Raw genomic sequence first — 19504 nt, 5'->3', positions numbered from 1 at the left:
CAAAATAGCCCATTTATGTGTGCCAAGGTCTGTTTTCATAAATGTAAATTTGAAAGTTCATTAAAATTTTGGCATGTGATTTGGAATGCATAATAACTGGAAGTGATTCAAAGCCAGAAATCTGTATCCTTATACCAACAACATGTTTCACTGAAGACTGGCTTTGTATGGTTGTTTAATATTTAAAAGTTAAAAAAAAATAGTATTTACTCGATGGTTATGGCTCTGGAAACTATGTTCAGGACAGAGAGGCTGCAGAGGCAAGGGAGAGCCAGCAGTCTAACTGGTGGCCCCAGAATGCTCACCAGCCTCCTCCTCCTTGAATAAGCAAGGCAGGTGACTTTGGACTAGTGAACAGTGTCCCTCATTTTTCAGAGGGGGCAAAACAGAAATGTGTGTTTTCCTCGCTTCCTTTGGGAATGTGCAGATGGACCATGAAGGGACATTTCAGCTCACATAAAAAGAGCTGAGAAATGGCCAAGTTGGGGGCAGGCCTAGGTGGCATCTAATCCTAGTAGCTAATGTGAGCCCTTAATGCTTGGAGATACTTTAATGTTACATGCCAGGCCTAGTGCTAACCTGTAATATAAGCCTCCCAAGGTGAGGATGTAGAAGCAAAGGAGAAGAGAAAAAGTTGACCTACTGTTGGTGCAAATCAGCCCATTGATACTATCATTCTCTGTAGTAAGAGAAGTGCATTTTGCCACGGACCTTTCAGGCATCTTCCAGTGAGGCAAAGGAAGCAGTGGTCCAGCCAAGGTAAGAGCAAATGAGGAATTACTGCAGCAGGAAAGGTTTTATTTTAAAGCTTACAGGCTAACCTTTTCAAAATCTTATCCCTTTGCCCATTGTTGTTTTTGCTGTTATATATGTGTACTTTGTACAGATGCCATTTTTATTCTGTTATTTCTCTCCACGACTTTGTTTTTAAAGTTTCTTGTTCCCTGACATCTCAGGCGCTCTGGTTTCTACCTTCCAATTTTGTCAGAGGAGAGAAAAATGGTTTATGAGGGGAATAAGATGATCCCCAGGATGAAAAGTCACACTCCTTGGGTTTGTGATTATGTCTTTAGTGCATATTCTGTCACTCAGTATGCCATGTATGGATACTCTTCTGTAATTAACCAAGCTTCCTGCAGAAAGTAAGTTTAAAATCACTGTCGTCTTGGTTTATTTCCTCTCTTAGCCTTTGATCTGTTTGACTTTGACACATGCTTCTTACCGACTTCTGTAGATTCTCATTCTGACAGGATACTTTGATTCTTACCCCTCCCCGCCAGCCCTGTTTCAATGTATCAGTCATCAGATTGGATGTTCTTGTATCTGTTTTGTTGACTCCATTTTTTGGTCCCTCCTTTTCTTTCACCCACACACAGTAGTTTTTCCTATTTCCAGGCTCCCTTCCCTCAAGCCATTTTTTTCATTGTGGTCAGTTACCGTTTTGAAAACATGGGTCTCCTCTAGTTTTTATGCCTCTTAAAAGTATTTGGTGGCCGTCTATTGCCTACAGAGTTCAGCCCCTTAAGGTACTCTGTAAGGAACATCACAGGCTGGCACTTGCTACTTTTCTAGCCTCACAGTTGGTCACAAATAGCCAGGTACCTACAACCATACTTCAGGTTGACTTGTAGCTCCTTATCAAGCTATATAGTCCCTCTACCCTGGGTAACTTGCTTATGCTTTTCCATTTGCCTACAACGGGCACCTTTCATTTTCTTCTCAGCAAGTACTTACCTACTTTTCCTTAAAGGTAATCCCTTTTGTATGTGATTTTAACTGAGTCTCCGAAGCCTTAATGAAGGCTTTCCTGTGGTGTGGTTACATAGTGGTTGTTGGTAAATTTGCCTTCATGGTTAGATGCTTAGCTTGCGTAAGAAGCAGGAGACTGTGCCTTACTCAACTTTGTCATCTAGCACATAGCAGAAGGCCTGGCATGCAGTTGGTGTTCCATAAATATTTATTGTATGGAATTTAGTTTATTTTCCATTACATTTTATAGAGAATGGGTGAATCTTAAAGTAAATGAAGTACCTAAAAATGGTATATTTGAATGACCATTTGTGGTTTATCATGATTTATGGAAGTAGAAAGGAAGAAATCACAATTCCTTGACACTCAAATTAATGATAAATACCATGAACCGTAATTGGTGAGTTATCCAAAACACATTCACCTTTGGCTAAGGAAAGTGTGTGTGTGTGTGTGTGTGTGTGTGTGTGTATGTGTGTGTCTGTGTGTCTGTGTGTCTGTGTTTCAATGAGAAATTAACTTGAAACCAGTGAAAGAATGATTTGAAACTCTTGAATTAGAAATATTTCTTTTTTTTTTTTAAGATTTTATTTATGAGAGAGAGAAAGAGAACGAGCGGTGGGGAGGGGCAGAGGGAGAGAGAGAGAGAGAGAAGCAGACTCCCTGCTGAGCAGGAAGCCCAATGTGGGGCTCCATCCCAGGACCCCGAGATCATGACCTGAGCCAAAGGCAGATGCTTAACCAACTGAGCCACTCAAGTGCCCCAATAGTTCTTAATAATTATTTATTGGTGGGGCTAGAGTGGAACCTAGGTTTCTGGGCCCTGATTGAAAGGAAGAACGTTGAAGTGGAAGGGGTTATGAATGACACAGCTGAGAGGGAAGTGATTGATTGCTGTCAGTTTCTCTGTGTGACCTAGGGTAAGTAATTTTTCTGACTCTACTTTTTTTTTTTTTTTTTAAGATTTTATTTATTTATTTGACAGAGAGAGAGACAGCCAGCGAGAGAGGGAACACAAGCAGGGGGAGTGGGAGAGGAAGAAGCAGGCTCATAGCAGAAGAGCCTGATGTGGGGCCCGATCCCATAACACCGGGATCACGCCCTGAGCCGAAGGCAGATGCTTAACCGCTGTGCCACCCAGGCGCCCCCTGACTCTACTTTTTATAACACACTGCGCCTGAGTACCTAAGTCAATAGTGTATGCTAGACTGTAAGTAGTCAAGAACAAAAAGAGTATTGGCAGAAACAAGAATGGGCAAAATATCGAGCCCTAGGGATTTTACTCTATACCTTGTCCTTGGCCTTTAATTTGTATGGAGCAGTCCCCTGTTCTCACAGCCCCAGGAGGGTATGTTCTGGAGTAAATTGTGTTTTATAAATATTTCCCCATTATCTCCCATTATACATGTTCTTCTTCTTCTTTGATTTTGACACTCCTCTCAAGAGTGGGGGTGATGTGTCTTCTCTCTGAAGCTGAGTGAGCTCTTGTGACTATTCTATTCCAGCCTACAAAAGAACTGCAGAAATGAGTCTAGGTGATTTCTGAAGCTAGATCATGAAAAGCTATGTGGCTTCCTCTTTGTTGGTTGGAATGTAATGCTTGGTTACGAAACCTGCAGCCACCGTGTGAACAGTCCATTTAGCCTGAGGCCATCAAGTTGTGACGTGAGACTGAGAAGACTGACTACGTTGAGATGTCCAGCCAACCTTCTGCTGCCCTGGACCCCAGCTGCTCCAGCCACCATCTGACTGCAGCCAAATAGGAAATTTTGAGCCAGAGCTGCTCAGCCAAGCCTTTCAGAATTCCTGACCCAGAAACCATGAAAGATAATAAAATGGGTCTTGTCCTTTTAAATTGAGTTTGGGGTTGTTTATTCAGCAGTTGATCGTTAGAACATGTTTCTTTGGAGAAGCATTTTTTATTTTCTTCTAGGTGGTATCGAAGGAAGATAGGGCTAGAAGTAGAAGAAGCAGTTCTTAGTGCAGACTGAGAGTTGTCGCTGCCTTAACCCTATTCCTCCAGACTTTCACACCCTAGCTGGATGTAGGTCAAGGAGGGGAGATCATAAAAGAGAAGATCATGTAATAACAGTATTTTTTTCTTAACATACATTTACCTAATAGTTGATAAAGAGGGGTTAGCCAAGAATAGATGCTTAAACTAAACTGACTGTATCTCTGGAATCTGTTTTGGGAAAGTAAGGCCATGGGCAAGAAATCCTGCAAATGAGCTTGGGGGATATCTCTATGGGAACAGTGAATGAAGAAGACCAGGCTGTTGTCAAGGAGGCCAGAATTTATGTTGAATAATTTATTGTTCAGTGTGCTTTTTTAAATATTAAAATCTGAGTGCCTTTTATGGGTTGAATTTGCCCCCTGCTGAAAGACAAGATGACCCTGTAACCCCCACATACCTGTGTACGTGACCTTATTTGGAAATAGGGTCTTTTGTAGAGATCGTAGTAGATTAGTGTGGGCCCTAAGTCCAATGGCTCATGTCTTCATAAGGAGGTGGTGTGAAGCTCCAGAGAGACGCTAGGAAGAAAGCTATGCAAAGACAAGGCAGAGATTGGAGATAGGCCACCACAGCTAAGGAATGTGAGTGTGCCAGCAACCCCTAGAAGCCAGAAGCTAGTAGAGTGAAGGAAGGATTCGTTCCTAGAGCTTTCAGAGGGAGGTTGGCCCTGCCAGCACCTCGATCGCCTTGACTTCTGTCTTCTAGCATGAAGGATTAAATTTTTGTTGTCTCAAGCCAACCAGTTTCAGGTACTTTGTTAGGGCAACCCTAGGAGACTACTGCGGTACCTGGAGTTAGATAGGGACAATGAAAAAATGTTGCTCTTCAAAAGTTATGGAGATGAGAAGCCACAGGCTGGGAGAAAATATTTGCCAGACATACATCTGACAAAGGATTTGAATCTAAAATATATGAAGAATATATAACTCAATAATAAGAACCCCCCATTTAAAAATAGGCAAAAGATTTGAAGTCATTTCCAGGTGTGGGAGATACACATCAGAGAAGCAAATGAAATGATGCTCAATATCACGAGTTATTAGGAAAATAGAAATTAAAACTACCACGAGATATTATTACACTGTGCCTAGAATGGCTAAAATTAAAAAGAATGACCATACCAAATGTTGATGAGGTTATGGAGCAGTTGGAACTCTTATACACTGCTGGTTGTGCTTCAAATGGTGTATCACTTTGAAAGACCTTTTTTCATTTTCTTAAAACATTAAGCATACAACCACCTGGTTGTTCTATTCATAACTATTTACCCAAGAGACTTGAAAGCATACCTCCCTAGGAAGACTTTTACGCAAATGTTCCTAAGAGCGTTATTTGTATTAGCCCTAAACTGGAAGTAACCCAAGTGTCCACCAACGGGGACACGGATAAATAAATTATGGTATAATGAAATGGTACACAGCAATAAAAAGGAATCGACTATTGATATTTACAACAATATGGATGAAGCTTAATATAATTAAATAATTATATTGAGTAAAAGAAGCCAACTCCCTCCCCAAAAGAGTACATATTGTACGATTCCTTATGTAGACATATCAAATTTTGGAAAATGCAGAGTAATTATAGTGACAGAGTGATAATCAGTAGTTATGGGAGGTAGGGCAGGGTAGAAAGGGGAAAAATTTTAAACAGCCATGAAAAAACGTTTAGGGTTGGTGGATACGTTCATAATCTTGACTGTGGTGATGGTTTCCTTGGTGTATATTTATGTCAAAACATCGAATCATGGGGCGCCTGGGTAGCGCAGTCGTTGAGCGTCTGCCTTCGGCTCAGGGTGTGATCCTGGCGATATGGGATCGAGCCCCACATCAGGCTCTTCCGCTGGGAGCCTGCTTCCTCCTCTCCCACTCCCCCTGCTTGTGTTCCCTCTCTCACTCTGGCTGTCTCTATCTCTGTCGAATAAATAAATAAAATCTTTAAAAAAACCCGAAACATCGAATCATGCACCTGGCAGATGTGATTTTTTTAATGTGTCAGTTATGTCTCAAAGCCGGAACAAAAAGAGTAAGGTTATGTGGGGAAAATTAGGGTTAAGAAGGGGGTGTAAACCCCAGGTCCTCTTCTACTAACATTTATCAGTGGAGCATAAGCAGGTGCAGTTTGCTTTGCCATTTACTGTTGAATATGCCGCATCTTTAATGGCAAGAGACCATTTAAATCTAGAGCCAACAAGTAAACCAAACCTTTAATCAGTTGGGGTTTAATCACAGAAGACCATAGTGGGTTATGGAATAAGGGATTTATTATAGAAATTAAACCTTAAAGATTTATGGTAGGAGCTTGGGAAACGAAGGGCCCGGAGGCGAGCAGGAGAATCAGTGGAATCCCCAGCGAGTCAGTCTGAGAAACCAAACGTGAGACAGGCTCATGGGGCAGGGGGCGGTGGACGCCTGTGCCTCTGTGTAACTACCACCTCTTTGTGAATGTTGATGGGCCTGGAGTTGCTATTGACCTACAGGACCAGTTTGGAAAGGTGGATAGGGATCTGAGAAGAGCAAAGATAAACTTGCACCCACCCACAGAGCCATGCCTGGTCAGTGTTCTAAGCCTAAGAACCTTCGGAGAGTAATGGCTTCCAAGTCCATACAGATCTGTCCAGCTCTGTGCAAATTCTACTCTTGGTCAACTCTAAGCTGGAATGATACAGGGAAGAGATTGCAGGAAATGTAGTTTGTGCTTCACAAATTTGACACAGCATAAAACCACCACAACCTGCTAATTAATGGGCTTGGTAATTGTAGTACTTGTTATTAACCCACGGTCCCCTGTTCTTATGTAATGGGTCGATTATGCTAAACAAATACAGAATATCTTTGGGAGTGATCTAATTGGGACAGAATGCAGTGAGTTAGTCCGGGCATGAGAAATAAGGGTAGATCTTTTCAGAATCAGGGCTGATTACAATGTAAACAATAGGGAGACTCTCCATCCCCTCTTACAAGGAAGGTGTTTATAGCAACATAAACACCTTTTCAGGGCAGTAACATAAACAGTTTCTCAAGGAAACATTCTCTGGCATTCAGGAAATGTTTCTTTCTTTACAAACAAAAAAGTGTGTTTTTCTTAAGATTTAATTTACTTAAGGACTCTGTTTAGAACAAGGCTATGATTGTAGAGGGATAAAGTTATTCCCAGAGCACTTTTGTGGTAGGCTCTAAGGTTGAAGTCCGTATAGAAGCATCTTGTTTAAAAATCCGTAGACGAACAGAGCACAGGTCAGTACAGGTGTGGCATGTTACATTTTAGATACACCTCAGGAAAGTTGTATAAATTATACTTTTGTGAGTCAGATTGTATTACAAATTCCCAGTAGGCTATGCTTTGATATTTTCTTATGAAAATCCTTCTCGAAATTGTGAAGACCCTGTGTTATAGGTATAACATATTATCTACAGTGAGGCCAGGGACTATGATATGGGCCATGCATTTGTCTCAAATATATACCTCATTAATGCATTTGTACAGTGAATAAACGCTTCCTAAAATTGGTCAAATTAGGATGCTTGTGTTAAAATTGTTTCACTTCTTTATTATTTCTCACCTCAAGCAATTGGAAATAGATTTAATCTGCAAGACCCATAATAGGTTTGAAAAGGAGAGGAAAATTCTTCAGCAAGAATGCTTTCTTAATAGAGGATGGAGAACAGATGTACCTATTTTCAGCACGTTATTAAAAAATATATAGTTGTGTTAGTGCAGTGAAGATGCTCTTAGTGGGCACGAAGCATCAGCCACACACGTTTTTTATTTTTTTTACCTTCGTGGAAAGGCTTGATTTAATTAAAAGATTTACCAACAATCTCTAGGGGTGATTTATTCATTGCTAACTAGATTTTGTGTAGCTTTGCACAACTTAGAATGTGGATGCAAGAGATGGTTTATCATACTACCTTTTGCCTTAACCTCTGGACTAGTGCTTCCCAAAACTTTAATGTGCAGACAAATGACCTAGGCATCGTTTTTTTTACCCCTAAGACTTTATTTATTTGAGAGAGAGAGAGAGCACGAGTGGGGTGGATGGGCAGAGGGAGAGGGAGAAGCAGACTCTCCACTGAGCAGGGAGCCCAATGTGGGGCTTGATCCCAGGACCTGAGCTGGAGGCAGATGCTTAACCCTCTGAGCTACCCAGGTGCTCCAGCCTAGGCATCTTTTTGGTTAATGTAGCTTGTGATTCAATAGGTTTGGGGTGGGGTCTGAGATTTTTATTTCTGGTAAGTTTCCAGGTTTGTAGAACACACTCTGAGAAGCAAGGTAGTGGCTTTTCTGAGTATAATTTTTGGTGTGGTTGCCCACAGTAGTCAACATTTTACAGCAAGTGTAGTAGATACAGGGAAAAATGATCGTTTTCACATATGCCCAGTTTTTATCTGGAGGACAAAAAGATAGTGGTAGATTCCCATTAATTAAGTAGCTTGCTAATAGTTTGGCAGGAATGAAGTATAGGCATTTCCCATTAAACTAGCTGTAAGTATATTACATTTTTAAATTTATGAAGGTGGTGTAGTTTAAAAGCCAATCTCTCATTGAGATGCCAGTTACCCCAGAAGGAAGAAAAATCATTTTGTGTATGTGTGGAGTATAATTATGGGCTTATTTCTTTCCTCTGGAAAGATATCTTTGTATCTATAAAACAAATAAAGTAATTACATCCTTGAATGTTAATATATATAAAGTTAAATGAGTTTTTGTGGGTATTAAAATAGGTTCAGGTCTAATTTGGTTGTTTTTGGAGAAGAGTTTGTGCTTTCTTCTGCATAAAATTGGAATGATGCAGAGAGATTAGCATGGTCCTGCATAAGGAAGACAGGCAAGTTCATGAAGAGAAGAGTTTAATATTGAGGAAATGTTCATGGTGGGAAAACTTGCCTCTTTGAAGGATAGAAATGGAGAACTAATTCTAAATACTTTTTAACTGTCACCATTTTTTTTAAGCCTTTAAGATGGGCAGCCTGAAAATGTTAGCAGAATTGGACCAAGTGATATTGAAATATATTGGTCTTGAATAGTTTCAAAGAAAACTTCAGGCAGTTGGATTTATCTGGGAAATATTATTGAAATATGAAGTTGAGCCTAGGAAGAAATGTTTAGAGAGATAAAATCAAATACTTCAAGGAATTATTTGCTTATTTCTTAAAAAATGACCCAGTTTTTCTTAACCTTACGTTGAGCCTTTATGTAATTGAAGGTTAAAAACAAAAGAGAAAAAATGAACCTCTTTAAAACTTTCTGGATTCGTGCATAAATCTGATCTTCCCTGAGGAATGGGAAGAGATGTAACCAAATGGTTATTCTTATCTCTGTAGATGATGTGACAGACCATAGCAATCATCCACAACAGTGAAAATCCCATAGGATCTGACACAGGTGGGAAAAAATTCCCAGGGATTCTGGAAGTCAAATTGTGTTTATCTACTATAAGGATAACTGATAGCCAAATTAATCTTAACTATGATAGTTTAGTAGTCTTCAGATAATAAATGAGCTCTTTCCTCAGTGCATCTTCCAAAAGATTGAGGGTATAGTTGATACCTGAAAAATTTTCATGTGTGTTTCAGATGGTCAAGTGTGTGGAAGTGTGTGTTCTAGAAAAGTAAGGAAGGAGGTGTGCACTCCATGGGGGCTAAGTGTTAAAACGACAGTAGTGTTTTTTATTTTTATTTTTATTTTTTTAGAGAGAGGGGGAGCGAGGGAGGGGCAGGGGGAGAGGGAGAGAAGGAATTCCGAACAGGCTCCATGTTCAGTGCAGATCCTAATGTGGGGCTCGATCTCACGACCCTGAGATTATGATCTAAGCCAAAATCAAAAGTCGGATGCTTAACTGACTGGGCCACCCAGGTGCCCCTGTTTTTATTTCTATTTTTTATTGTTTGACAGGAACATATTTTAAAGTATGAACAGTAAGAAAATAACTGTGGTGTTACAGATGAAACAATTATACATGCACATTGTAGACCATTTGGGAAAAGACAAGAAATATTTGAAAACCCAGTGTACTTTGTAATTTTTTTTCTATGTAGTTTAAAAAATATAATCGCCCCTTTCTTCACTGTAATGTAACATATTTCCCATATGATTGCACATTTTTTGGGTGAACGTTACCTTCTATGGCTGCATAATATTCCACTTATAAAAGAAATATCATTTGGGTAGTCATTCCTTCTTAGACATTAAAGTGGATTTATATGTTTTTCTAAGATGAATAATACTATAATGAACATCTCTGTGTAATACTTTTCTTTGATCAGAATTTTCTTAGGTCAGATTGCCGGAACTGAAATTCATATTCTCATAGGAAACTTTTCCTTAAAGGCTGTTTGTGAAGTTGAGGGACTGTTTACAAAGAAATACTAACCCTTCCTGAGTGTTAAAAGATAAGGATGTTATGACAAGGTGTTAAAAGCTAAGCTGGAGTTGGACAGGTCAGATTAACCTGGTTCTGTCTTTGACACCTGTTTTTAACACTTGTTGAAAAGGGGAAAAAAAATTAGGGCTAGAAATTGGTCTTTTGATAGGTTTTGATAGGTTGGATTCTTTCTAAGGAAATAAGTTATGTGGAAAATGCCTTTAAAAATATTTTGCTAGTAAATAAGAGTAAGAGGACATTTGAAGATAAGGTTTCTAATAATAACTTATAATGTTTAACTCCTAGCCGTCTTAACTTTAATTTAGGGCAAATGTATCGAGGTAGTTGTGATTCACTAAACAAATAGAAAAAAAGGAGGGAAACAAGAATAATACTGCAATAGAAAAAAATAGAAACTGTCTCACAATTCAGACTACAGACTGATTTGTAGTATTTATTCTTAGCCAAATTTTAGACATAAGATAGTCAGTTTGATAGGTAAGCCATAAATCCATCCTAGTTGCTCCATAAAGTTTCAAACAATCCCAAACTTCTAATTAGCCCACATCATTTTAGTTGCCCTAGTGTCTTCTAGTAATAGATTTACAGCCAGAACAGGTTTGCAAGACCAGATCTATAAGCTATATTTTCTATCTATATTTTACCATTTCTTATTTTAGTTGAGAAATTCTAGTTTTCAAGTGGTTTTTAATTTTTCTGGATTGTAATGATCTCTTCTGTATAGTGAAATGTCTGTAAAGAATATTTTTTCAGTTAATTCCAAGGCCTTGAATCTAGGACTTATACAAAATCTATGAATTCATGAAGTACTGTTTTCATCATTTTTATGTTTGTGATTTATTTTGAAGAATTTATTCAACTATAAATTAATTTTTTATGGGGGGAGGGAAAGAGGGAGAAAGAAGCTTTATGGGGAAGGGCAGAGGGAGAGGGAGAGAATCTTAAGCAGGCTCTGTGTCCAGTGGGGAGCCCGATGTGGGGCTGGGTCTCACAACCCTGAGATCACGACCTGAGCCAAAATCAAGAGTTGGATGCTTAACCAACTAAGCCACCCAGGCATCCCTACAAGTTAATTTTTAACAATATGACATTTTGTACATACAGGAGAATATAAATGATGTGTAAGGTAAAAAGCAAAATAATAAAATGAACATCTATGAAGCTACCATTCAACTTGAACTAGGATATAACCAAATTATATTTGAGTTCCCTTCCTAGCCCATTCAGTTTTGCAGAGCTTTAAGGTTAAAAAAGATCTTGGTGGGGCGCCTGGGTGGCACAGCGGTTAAGTGTCTGCCTTCAGCTCAGGGCGTGATCCCGGCGTTGTGGGATCGAGCCCCACATCAGGCTCCTCTGCATTGAGCCTGCTTCTTCCTCTCCCACTCCCCCTGCTTGTGTTCCCTCTCTCGCTGGCTGTCTCTATCTCTGTCGAATAAATAAATAAAATCTTTAAAAAAAAAAAAAGATCTTGGTGCCTACTTTTCTAAATTAGAATTAGTATGCTACTAACCTTTGGAAGAAATCTAAACAGGTATATGCAATTTACATTAGGAACACCTGCAGATTAATGATTGATGTCAATGCATATACATAATTCATAATGACAAAGATGTTTAAAAATAGGACATTAGCATTGAAATTGTTAACTGTGCTAGATTTAAACTTTTAAAAATACTTCTTAGACTAGCACTTGTCTTTATCTAAAGAGGCTATTTAAAAAATATTACTGAATGTAAAAACAATGTGACTACAATATTTGTATATAAAACACCAAATATGTGTTTATTTAACAACATAAATTCACATTACATGTTGGAAATCCAGGGTGTGTGTGTGTGTGTGTGCGTGTGTGTGTGTGTGTGTTTAGAGGAAATTATGTATCCCATCCACCAAGGACCTTCTGTGTTTCTGAATCTTTGCCTCATTTTCTGGGAATCAAGATTTCAAGGTTAAAAGTTACACACGAAAAATTATCACTAGAGGAAAGTGCTATTGATTAATAAAGTTCCAGGTGTATTGTGTGATTATTTAAAGGTTTTCTTTCCCCCCCAGAATATTTTCCCCATTTGTACTTTTGCTAATTACTGTTTCAGAATATAGTAGTTTTTGATGTTCCAAATTGATTTTTCACTGAATCTCAAAGAGTAAAAACCAAAATTGTTATTAAATTTTTTGTTCTCTTTAGCAGTGACACTTTGAAAATTAGGAAACATTTTAATCATCTTGTAAAACCCTTGCAGGTGATTCTCTGAGAGTCTGCCTTTTCAGACAAAATTTCAATTTTGGCCTTTATTTTCCCCCTGATTTCTTTCCATATTATTGCCTTTTATCTGGAATTTTCTGCTTTCTTGAGCAGGAATATAAGCGATCGTATCATGTGGTGCATGTGGTGCTGTGCCTCATTTTTCTCCTCCTTTAAAAAAGCTCTCATGTGGCTTTAACTTTTTTTTTTTTTAAGATTTATTTACTTATTTAGAGAGAGAGTGCCAGTCTGATGAGAGGCAGAGGGAGAGAGAATCTCAAGCAGATTCCACGCTCAGCGTGGGGCTTAGTCCCATGACCCTGAGATCATGACCCCAGCCAAAACCAAGAGTCAGGTGCTTAACCGTCTGAGCCACCCAGACACCCCTTAACTTTTTCATTTATAAATGCCAAATTTTAATGGGTTTGTGGATTAAGAATAAAAAGAAAAGTGATTTTACATTGAAACTGAACTTTTCAGGGGCACCTGGTTGACGCAGTTGGTTTAATCTTTGGACTCTTGATTTCGGTTCAGGTCATGATCTCAGGGTATGAGATTGAGTCCCATGTAGGGCTCGTTCTGGGAAGGAGGCTGCTTGAGATTCTCTCTTTTCCCTCTCCCTCTGCCTGCCCCCACCCCCTTTGCGCTCTCGCTGGGTGGGGAGGGACCGTAACCTTTTATTGACTAAATGTCCGTCTTGATTTTTGAATATATAGGAAGAAATGTGTGGTTACATAGGTTTGTATTTATTTTTAGCAATGTAGTTTTTTCTGTCAGGTTATCTGCTATAAGGACATTATAAATTATATCTGCTAAAAGGACATTGTCCTTTTGATTTAGAGAACTTTTTCATTTGAAACTATGTAAAGTTTCTTCTTTTTGAACTTTAAAAATAAGTTACTTTGTTGTGGAGTAAAATCCAGTCATCTTCTAGCCAAAAATTTTTTTTTAAAAAAGATTTATTTATTGATTTTATTCAGGGAGGGGCACCGGGAGAGGGAGAGAGAATTGCAAGCAGATTCCACGCTCAGTGCAGAGTTGGCCGTGGGGCCCCATCCCACGACCCTAAGATTAGTACCTGAGCCAAAACCAAGAGTCCAATGCCCAACCTGCTGTACCACCCACGTGCCCTGAATTTTTAAACTCATCAATGTTATGGGCCAGTTAGCTGTCTTAAAGCCAACTCTGGTCGTAAGCAGGTTACTTAACACTTTTATTCCTCTGTTTCCTCATCTGTGCAGTAGAAGGAGATAACTTTTCAGGGTGGTTGTGAGAATGAGAGGAGTTGTTGCGTCTGAGCACTCTTATGGAAGTACTTGTGTTACTTTTCTGTCACTGCCACAACAGATGAACAGAAATAGAGCTGCTGAAAGCAACACAAATTATTGTTCTCATGGTTCTGTGGGTTAGACGCTGGGATTAGCTCACCTGGTTTCTCGGCGATAGTTTCATGAGCCTGAAATTCAAGTGTTGGTTGGCTAGGCTGTTCATTGGGAGGCTCAGGGAGCAATCTGCTCCCAGGCTTTATTCAGGTTGTTGGCAGCCTCCAGTTCCTGTGGTTGTACGGTTCATGTCTGTTTCTTTGTAAACTGTCCTCTGGGCCAGTCTTAGCTCCTAGAGATTCCTCCAGTCCTTTGCATGTGGGTGCCTACATTTCAGAGCCAGCAAGGGCTCTGCAAATCCTTCTCACGCTGGGAAATTTCTCTGACTTCTCCTGTTGCTGCATCTTTGCTGTTCCTCTTGGACCACATGTCTCCCTGATTAGAGCTGGGGTACGTTCTGTGCTTCATGGTCTCACGTGATGAGCTCAGGACCATCTGCATAATACATGTTATCCTTAGAGCCTGTGGTCAGTTGATGAGTGACCTTAATTACATCTGCACAATCTCTTCACAGCAGTACCTAGATTAGTGTTTGACTGAATAATGAGAGGACAGGAATCTTGGGGACAGCTTCAGAATTCTGCCTCTGATCGTGCTCAGAAATGGTAGTGAGGAGTAGTCTGGGAGGTGACTGGCAGTGATGAAAGAAATCACATCTTCACCTAAGAAGTAGAGAGTAAATTGTAAATCCCTTGTAGGTAGGCACCATTCCTTACTTTCTCTATCTTTAGGATCTTATAGCTTGCCATGGATTTATTTAAATACCTCCGTTGGTTGATAGCTTGAATGTAATTTCTCTTTGGATTTTATTCATTTTATTTCTTGGAATTAGTAAAAGTACCGCAGGAGTTTTGTTTCATATTTCTGGTACCACTCTGGGATGATTAATTACATTTAGTTTCCCCTTACCTTTTTTCCTACTTTTCATTGTCATTAAATCACAGAGATAAAACTTGTTCTTGTGTTATTGACTGCCAGCAACCTTTTGTTATTGGAACAAATTTTGAGTTATTTTGTCTTGTACTCTTCAAGGATTTGCTAGTCTTTTATGTACTCTTAGCCGTGTCTCCTGTGACTTGTATTTGAAGAAGGGTTGTCAGTAGAGCATACTGTCCGTAGTTGAACCTAAGGTTGTCCACCTGCCCGTCAGAATGGGGCGCCCTTATTGCTGTTTTCAGGGTGACATCCTTAACTACTGAACCTGTGACCACAGTGATTGGCAAGGTGATCACTCAGCATTCCTCTTACCATTTTGGGTCATTTTCCCAATCAAAAAATGTAGGACTTCCTTTAATGATTTTAATCAGACCTATTGGAGACCTGCCAAGAAAGAAGAGTATAAATCATCACCTATAAGAAGCCAAGGTCTTTGAAAAGGGGGTAAGCCTTTTAATGACAGCGTTTTTAAGATATTTACATAGGCCAGTCTGTAGATTTGAAAACCTATTTGTCTCAGGGACCCTCCTCCTTAAAATTAAAAAAAAAAATTTTTTTTCTTATACTCTTTCCATCAGATTGGCTCCTTCCTACCTCCACCCCCTATAACCTCTACCACCTTAATCCTGTATGAGGCAAAGAGAAATGAGGAGTTTATTTAATATACTTTTGTGGAATAGTGTTCACTTTGTTACTTCCTTTCATTCATAAGTGATGTCTTGGAATCTTTTCTGCTTTTTCTGACGCTCAGATGTTGTCCAAAAATATATGTCTATTCTCTGCTTCCTAAAAAGATGCATAACACGAAATACCCCTTTGTGCCAAAAAGTTTAAACACTTTTTACCCAAGTATCTTGCTTACTTTGCTGCCTTTGAATTTGATAATGAGGGCTGGCTGGGCATTCATATGGTCAGTTCTTTCAAGAATGGCTTTCTGGGTAAATCTAGGATCAAGGGGCACCTGGGTGGCTCAGCCATTAAGCATCTGCCTTCAGCTCAGGTCATGATCCCAGGGTCCTGGGATCGAGCCCCGCATTGGGCTCCCTGCTCGGCGGGAAGCCTGCTTCTCGCTTTCCCACTCCCCTTGCTTGTGTTCCCTCTTTTGCTGTCTCTCTCTGTCAAATAAATAAATAAAAATCTTAAAAAAAAATCTAGGATCAACAATCTCCATTCATTGTTCCTTTGATCTTTCTGTATGTTTTGCAGACTCATCTGGCAATCCAGTTTCTCTCATGGAAAACCGGGCGTTTGCTCTTTTCCTTCACCTATAAACTAAATTCAGGCTTTCTTTTACCAAATTTCGTTTCAGGAGAACACATCTTTTAGAAGCTCTTCGAAAGAATCAGATTCTGTGGGTTTTTTTTTTTTTTTTTTAAGTAAGTTCTTTGCTCACCATGGGGCTCGAACTCACAACCCCAAGATCGAGAGTCACATGCTCCACTGACTGAGCCAGCCAAGTGCCCCTATGTATTGCTTTTTAAAAACTGTTTTTAAAAAGTTATCCATGTTATCTAAATAAGTTAAAAGTGTCATATTTATTTAATTTGTTGAGGAAGTTATCATTCTTTCTGAGATCATTAGTGTATAATCAGGAGAGGGATCAGCACTCTTTATTTAGAGTCTTTTTAAATTCTTGACAATTTTTCAGTTTTCTTTCAATTGATATACATTGTTCAATTTGTCTTATAGAGATCACCAGTCTGATTATTAATTTTTTAAAAGATTTTATTAGAGAGAGCACGAGTGAGCACTAGCAGAGGAGAGGGGCAGAGGGAGAGGGAGAGGCAGTCTCCCCTCTGAGCAGAGGGCCCGTGCAGGGCTCTATCCTAGGACTGTGAGATCACAACATGAGCTGAAGGCAGACGCTTAACCAACTGGGTCATCCAGACACCCCATGAATATTAATTTTTTAAATTGTAAAATATACATAGCATAAAATTTCGTTTCCACTGTTGTGAAGTATACAGTTCGGTGGCATTAAGCACATTCACATTGTTGCAAAACTTTTCCACCATCCATCTCCAGAACTTTTTCATCATCCCAGACTGAAAGTCTGTATGCAGGGAAACAATAACAATAACTCCCCTTTCCAACCACCATTCTACTTTCTGTCTCTATGAATTTGACTTAATTGATTTGTTTTTATAATGTTTACCTTAACAAAACATTTATCCTTCAAGGTGTGAGTGGGGGTATGGTCTGGGGGCAGGGAGGAAGAGTTGATTTATAGGTATCAGATTAAATTTACTGCCTAGGGAATTAATAAGTAACCTTTACCTGCCTTGTGTATTTGATTACTTTTTATCTGCAGGATTTGAACACTGGGAAATATATGAATATAACTTGTCTTTAAAATGCTATGTCTTTGAAGAAAAGAAAATAAAGCTTTGAACTTTGAGTTATGGCCTTTGCTGATATTCATCTCTCTTAAATATATATATTTTTTCAATTTGGCTTTTCCTCAGATCATTTTACTTCCCATCTTGAATGTTTAGTCTGTGGCTCCTAGAGTTCAGTGGAATAATTCCTTGTGTCTTTAGACAGCTCATGTCTTGATTTTTGACATAGGTATGTCTCACATGCCACAAAGTTGTTTTGAAATTAGTTTGGTAAGAGTTTGATGTTCATAAATTATACCATTTGGGTTGTGGATATTTTGCCTGATAACTACATTACTGGTACAGACCGACTGTTTTCCTAGAATGGGGGCAAATGGTCTTCTTTCTCATTGTAGGATGATGGAAGTTTTCCTGACTGATACTGATTAGGGAATATAAAGCAATTTTCTGGGTTTTGGCAAAGCATGGCTTGAGTTCAAAACCGGTTAGGTTGTTTTTTCAGGAGTGGCTGTAAGCTTCTCCAAAGGCAGGATTGCATGCATTTTGTAAACAATTGAATGATATGTTGGGTATAAATAGAATTTCATTACAGTGGTGAAGGTCCTATGATTTTCCTAAATAGCAACAAGTTTTTAGCCTTGAATAGACAGAGTTAAAGGCAAATAGAGACCGCGGTTTCACAGAAGCGCTTCTACCCCATTGTTCCTTACCTGTGGTAGACCAGGAGAGCAAATGAAAGATGAGGCGGGGCCCTTGTAGTATTGAGTATTTCTGCCTTGCAACTTTCATGCACCGGCTTCAGCATCTTTTCAGCTAATGCCCTTTCTGCCCTGATTTTAGGTAATAAGCAAAGACAAATGTGTGTACATATACTTTGTTTTTTCATGTTCTGATTTAGTAATTCTGTTTTAGAATCTCAACATAAAACAGTCAATAGCCGTGATGCATTTCTATAACGGTCCTGAAGTGGAGGTGGTTTTGTTGTCTTTATAGAATGTCATGGGTAGCTGAGTGGGTTTTTGTTGACTCCCAGATTCCTCTCTCTCCCAGTTTTCTGTTAATCAACAAATGCTGATACAAAGACAGTAAGACTTCCATCTCTTGCCTTTGGGGGAATAAACCAGCTGACGGAGGCCTTAGACATCCCCTGGAAGAGTGAGCGTACAGGGCTCTCCTGCAGTAGTGACAGTGCTGTAGGGGCTGCTCTTCCCGACAGTTGAAAGTTTCATAAAGGCGAACCATGAGCTGGCCCTTGAAGAATAAGTCGAAAGATTTATTGCCATGCGCCTGATACCAATTTGCGTTGTATGAGTGTGACCTTATCTTATTTTAAATTCTTTGCCAATCTTTTAGATATATTGTCTTTTGCTTTTTTTTTTTTTTTTAAACGAGCGAGTTGGACTATCCTTTCATATATTTATTTACTAGCTGCTCTTTTCTTTGGAGGGTTGCCAGTTAGCGGGCTTCCCCCATTTCGCTCATTAATTGTGAAGACTGCTTTCTGTTAGTGTTGGCCTACAGAAGACAGGATGTTTGTTGGAATTGTGGTAAAGGTATGGATTGATTTATGGGAAATTAACCTTTTTTTGTGATATTCTATCTTCCCTACCTAAGAGCATGCTATATATTTTCATTTATACAGGTCTTATATCTCTCTCAGTGAAGTGATATAGCTTTATTTATGGGTAATATGTGTTTTGAGTTTGTTAAGTTTTTGTTGCTTTTGTAAATGGAGCCCTTTGTTCCGTTGTATATCGGAAGTAGGTGTTCCAGAATGTGATTATTGCACTATGGAGGGAAGCTATATATGTTTTGTGTATTACCTTATTTCTGGAGATGCTCTTGGTTCCAATACTTTTTCAGTGGACTTACTGTGTTTTCCCAAATAGACAGTAATATTCTACAAGTAATTATGTATGGATCATCTTTGTTTGTTCTATTTATTGTATGTGTTGGGGTTTTCAAAACAATTTTGAATCATGCTGGTATTAGTGGTCATTCTTGTTTAAGGCATACAAGAGTTCAGTGAAAATATTTTGGCAAACAAAAAAGCAGAGCTCAACACTTGAATGTAACTGATGACAGACAAAAATGCGTTTTAGGAAATGTATGATTAACTATGGCTTGCATGTGAGGGAAGTGTTACTTTATGGCTGAGAATAATATGTACACTTGTGCAGACATCTAATATTATTTTATCATTATCTTGGCAATTGTATACTCACGTGTTGTACGTACACAGCGCACATTTTAGATCAAGTGAAGTCTGTTTGCACAGCGCAATTACAATTAATGGCACTGATTTATTTATCATTTAAAAAATGTAAAAATCTGTCCTTATTTTCAAATCCCACTCCTAGGGGGAAATCACTGTTAAGTTTGTTGTTTACCCTTCCAGCCTTTTCTGTAGGTATTTAATCACTCTGTGTACACGCACTCATGTCTGCATGTGTT

The 19504-nt window shown here is 39.0% G+C and overlaps 1 protein-coding gene and 1 non-coding gene across 3 annotated transcripts in view; both read left to right on the top strand.

Moving 5' to 3' along the window:
• Positions 1-19504, top strand: part of MLLT3 (MLLT3 super elongation complex subunit) — a 266342-nt gene that overhangs the window by 99547 nt on the left and 147291 nt on the right. The gene's annotated exons all lie outside the window — the stretch shown is intronic.
• LOC113260689 (U6 spliceosomal RNA) lies at positions 8521-8622 on the top strand. The gene has a single exon (XR_003318065.1). It is a non-coding gene; the product is annotated as a U6 spliceosomal RNA (small nuclear RNA).

This window comes from Ursus arctos, unplaced genomic scaffold (genome assembly GCF_023065955.2).
Source record: "Ursus arctos isolate Adak ecotype North America unplaced genomic scaffold, UrsArc2.0 scaffold_18, whole genome shotgun sequence".
Classification (NCBI taxonomy): Eukaryota; Metazoa; Chordata; class Mammalia; order Carnivora; family Ursidae; genus Ursus; species Ursus arctos.
Note: the sequence above shows the minus strand (reverse complement) of the source record. Positions and strands in the feature narration are given on the sequence as shown.